Genomic DNA, 4,911 nt, shown 5'->3' with positions numbered 1-4,911 from the left:
AATAAAGACTAAAGCCGCTTCAGGATTACAAACGCTGCTATTTGCTCACCGTATACCCAGGTTTCCCACTGTAGAATTAGAAATGTAGAATCTGGGTGGTGGAAAGGGATGGTCCATCTCTTGGGTAGTTCTCACGTTTCAGTTAAGATTTCATTTTTCTCACAATCTGTATCAAAAAGTGGTCTCATCTCCCAGGGCCCAAAGGGCCGGCCTGGTGCCTGTCAAGCTGGGTTCAAATTCTGGCTTCCCCACTTCCTAGGCAGACGCTGGGTGGGCAACCAGGCAACTTCTCGGGGCGTCAGTGTCCTCGTCCAAAAATCAGAGGTGGGCAGAATAATACCCACAGGGAGGGAGACAAAAATGAAACTCTCAGAAGAGTGTGGTAAGCACAGAGGAAGGACTCAACCGAGTTAGTTATGAATAGGAATGGTTGTGCTTGTGCCCTACCCTCTACTTTTTCTTAAAAAAAGAAACACAAAACAAAAAAAACTGTTTTCATCCTCCCGATGCCCCTGAAGATCCACTGTGTAATATCGCCCCTTCTCTGGATCAGAGAGCCCACCCAACTGCAGCAAACACATCAGGTATGTTCCCTAAACACCTACCTGGGACCCAGTCAGGTCTCCCTGTGAGGCAGGTATCATCAGCCCAATTTATAGATGGGAGAGCAGAGGCTGGGGAGAGTATATACCCGCCAAAGTCCCAGTCAGCAGGACACGAGGTGGGATTTGAACCTACAAGGTTAGAAGTGGAAAGGAGACCCACCACTCTATGGTAGCCTCACCAAACTCCCCATTTTAAATGACCCACCATTTAATGGGGTTTGAGAAGGAGAATAAGAATTCTGAAATTTCTTTTTAAAAAACATTTTTATTTATTTGGCTGTGCGAGATCTTAGTTACCGCACTTGAACTCTTAGTCACAGCATGTAAAATCTAGTTCCCTGACCGAGGCCCCCTGCACTGGGAGAACAGAGTCCCAGTCACTGGACCACCAGGGAAGTCCCAAGAATTCTGAAATTTCAATCAACCAACTTGAATATATCACAAAAAAATTATCCTTATTCCAAAAGGCCATTGGGCAGATATTCAAGGCCCAACAATCTCAAAACGTATTCTGACGAACAATGTTCCAAGCTGCTCAGGGAGCCACGAATTCACATGTTATCCTTGCTTGCCAGGCCACACCCCCAGGGACACAGACCCAGGAGCGTGTTGGTCAGGTCATCGAATACCCTTTCCATGGCAAACTGAGCAAGGAAGCAGGCCCCGTGCTAGGCAGCCCCCAGCCCAGAGGTTAAGAACTGCAGGCTCTGGAGGCCAGCAGCCCGGGCTGGAAGGCCCTTGCCCCACTGACCAGCAGGGTGATTTGAGGTGAACCACTTCACCTTCTGGAGCCCCTAATTCCTGAACTGTAAAATTCAGGAAACTGAGGGACCCTGCTACCATGGGCTGCTGTGATAACGAGGTGAGTTACGAGGGGGAACTTTGCGAATGCTCGGTCAGGGCCAGCTGTGACTGAAGCCGGGTGCATGAGCCCCAAGACCGTGGGCCCTGGGGCCCACTCCCGGGCTTTTGTCCTCCGTGGCCTGGAGAAACTCGCCTGGACTTCCCTGCGCCTCAGTGTCCCCATCTGGAAAACTGGGATAAGAGAAACCTCTCGACAGGAAGGGAGGCGATGAGGGTTACGTGGAATGACAAATATGAAGCGCCACACGAGCACCTGACCCACAGTAAACGCCTGTCATCTCTCGTTAGTCCAGAGACGCTTCCGGTTCAGAAAGGAGACCATCCTAAGGGACGCAAATCTAAACAGCTCTACAGTTGAACGAACAGGACACCCACCCAGGTCTGCTGTCCCCTAGGGCCCCAGGACACTCAGAAGACCTGGGACACAGCCACCACCGCAGGGCTCCCCTGTGCCACCCGCTTGCTGCTGCAGAAGTCTGAATAACACATTTTTTTTCTACGCTTAAATGCACCCAGGCGGAAGGAGACTTGCAAAATACACTCTTCAAAAACTGGCCATAAATGCCAATTGAGACACACACAAGGGGCGACCTGATGGAAACCATCAGAGAAATGGCCTGCGTCAGAGCAAAGCAACAAATGAACCTGAGAAATCTCAGCCACAGGTGTTCCTGTTAGTCATTTTTAGCAATAAATTGAGACACTCCCTCCCCTGTCCCGCACTTAACTCCCAGCACCTCTCGCTTCCCTAGTACTACCAGAAAAGGAATGTGTTTGCAGGAAACTTAAGCATAAAGCTTTAAGAACTGGGAACACTTTTTTTCTGACTGGTTCTGATGGCAACCTCTCCTGACCTTTTAAAAAGAATAGGCTGGGATGCACCTGAGCAGAGGGGTCAGGGCAACAGCCCCGCGTGAGTGCGCCCAGCCCGGAAGCCTGCTGCAACCGCTCTGCTCACTCCCAGTCTCCCTAGCCGGTTCTTGCTCCTGGCTTCTCTTCCTGCCCCTGTCCCTTCTCACCTGTGGTGCCGTGGGTTCCTCGTCACATGTACCAAGAGCAGTCTGACCCCACCAGGCACTGGAGTCCTGTACGTGCTTTAGATTTCCGGGCTTTTTTGGAGGGTAGGATTTTTTTTTTTTTTTTGCAAGTTGCTTTATTTGCAATGCCAACTTTTAAAGTCACTAAACTAAAATTAACTGGACAATAAACTAGGTAGAAATTGCTTTACAAAAAGGGAAAGCCCAAAATGCCACTTTCCATAGGGATCCCACAGTTCAATTTTATTCAGAGCAAAGAAAAGGAACTTTTGATCATTAGAAGAAACTGGGCCGCAAGGTTGGGAACTGTACTGAAACTACACGGGCGATGAGACAACGTCCTGCTAATACAGATGACTTGCTGCTGCATTCGCTGCCTGTTTTTTCTAATGTTAATTATAAACAAACCAATGCAACTGGTATTTGGAATAATCCTTACAGTGTTACGGCTTCCGACGTGAAAGTTCACTTCTCCTCACACCACTGGTTCTCTTGGCATACCTGGGCTTCCCCTTCTTGAGTAAATCATTTCTGACATTGAATGTCTTTCGCATCTCCTCAGTTTTCCCCTTGATCATATTAGCAAGTCTTGCAGGTAACATCAAGCAAACCTTTAATGTCTAAGTAGTTTGCTGCCAATATAAGCTCAAAGAGTGTCCCTTGGTCAACTTTCAGGAATGCTTGATCCCAAACAGGTATATCATCTGCTCATTTTCCTTTGTTCTCATCATCCTCAGGAGGAGGAGGGTCATCCTTGTGGTGGGCGCACCACTGAACGACCTTTTCTAATATTGCTGCATTAACATTTGTCAAGGGGACTGGATCATCATCTCCTTCATCACCCATTCCCAAATCTTCCAACGTAGTCTCGATGGTCACAGACTGTTTTGCGATTTCAATATCAACTTTGAATATCTCTCCATCAGAACTCTGTAACTTAATGGAAGGCATGGTGTCAGGTCTCAAGGAGATGGAGGGCCGAAGGCTGAAGTCGGCAGGCTGGCGGCGTCAAACAGCAAAACTGAAAGGCGGAGAGCAAGGCCAATACAGGCGGAAGGTAGGATTTTTATTTGTTGCCAAAGACGTTTTCCTCATTTTCAGGTCTGTACCGTTCTCAGCATTGGACGGTGGTGGCCAGCTGACCTCTGTATAAGCAATCCTGGGCCCCCTGCTCGACAGGACAGCATCTGGTGGCCGACCCTCTGCGGGAGAGCGACTCTAAGACTCGGGCTGCCGCGCTGTGCAGGCCCAAAGAGATTTGGTACGTGAGGACCTCAACATGCTCCTTGTCACTAGGCCACAGGGTCACAATTTCACAGTGTTCTCAGAAGTGCTGTTCACATAACTGGACTTGCCTCGTGGTTCAGATGGAAAAGAATCTGCCTGCAGTGCATGAGATGTGGGTTCGATCCCTGGGTCGGGAAGATCCCCTGGAGGAAGAAATGGCAACCCAGTCCAATATTCTTGCCTGGGAAATCCCATGGACAGAGGAGCCTGGCAGGTTACAGTCCAAGGGGTCGCAGAGAGTTGGACAGGACTGAGCAACTAACACTTTCACTTCTCACTTCACAAATGAATGTTGCCCCCAGAGTTGGGCAGAGGCAGTACCGATATCCTACCTCCCTCTGGGGTTTAAGTAAAAGGAAGACCTTTCAAAGACCGTCTGGGCCTGATACTTTATGCAAGTCAGGTTTCCCATGTTGAGCTAAAGTGATCAGGTCAGAAACTTCTACACAAGTAGGAGGAAAAACCTATGCTTGCAACACATGTGTTTGCATTCAGGCAACACGCCCAGATACTGCGTCTCTGTGTCCACAGAGAAATGAGCAAAAGTGCACTGCAAACCTTTCAGCCTCTAAAACCTCAGACACAGAGAGAGGCTCTCACAGTCCCCTCTCAGGGCAGCCTTTGATTGTGGGGACCTGCCCTCCTCACCTCCCATCACAGACGCTGCTCCCACTACAGAGACACAGAGACCCCCTTCTCGCCACCGTTTGCGACTCAAATACTAAAACTTCTTTCAAATTCTCTCTTCTTCTTTTCCAGACGTCCCCTGAGGAACACCCAGGTGACTCTGTGGCGTCAACTGCAAGCTTCAGGGACGGCGTCTGTGAGGCCATGAACAAGTTTTCTTACTCATTAAAACCCCTTCACTTCACAGAAGTAATAAGCCTGAAGTCAGCAGACTGTAAAACTCGTAAGCCTCCTGTCCCCCACATCTAAAGAGGCTTGCGGCGGTCTCCCAACGTGGCAGCATCATCAAAAAGCCCACGGAGCGCCCCGCCCTCTACCTGGCTCTTGGACAGAAAGCAGGGATGAACAGGGCCTCGGCCCGGGGCAGGGGGTCACCGCCTTTGCAGGGGGTCACCGCCTTTGCAGCAGGAAGGCCGGGCAGGGGCACCAGT

The 4,911-nt window shown here is 49.8% G+C and overlaps 1 protein-coding gene and 1 pseudogene across 1 annotated transcript in view; both read right to left on the bottom strand.

Annotated features, from left to right (window-relative positions):
* Nucleotides 1-4,911, bottom strand: part of TMEM181 (transmembrane protein 181) — a 44,539-nt gene that overhangs the window by 39,077 nt on the left and 551 nt on the right. The gene's annotated exons all lie outside the window — the stretch shown is intronic.
* LOC104989247 lies at nucleotides 2,873-3,925 on the bottom strand (annotated as a pseudogene).

The sequence above is a fragment of the Bison bison genome, unplaced genomic scaffold (assembly GCF_000754665.1).
Source record: "Bison bison bison isolate TAMUID 2011002044 unplaced genomic scaffold, Bison_UMD1.0 scf7180017864148, whole genome shotgun sequence".
Lineage (NCBI taxonomy): Eukaryota > Metazoa > Chordata > Mammalia > Artiodactyla > Bovidae > Bison > Bison bison.
The sequence above is the reverse complement of the archived record's forward strand: the minus strand, read 5'-3'. Positions and strand labels throughout refer to the sequence as shown.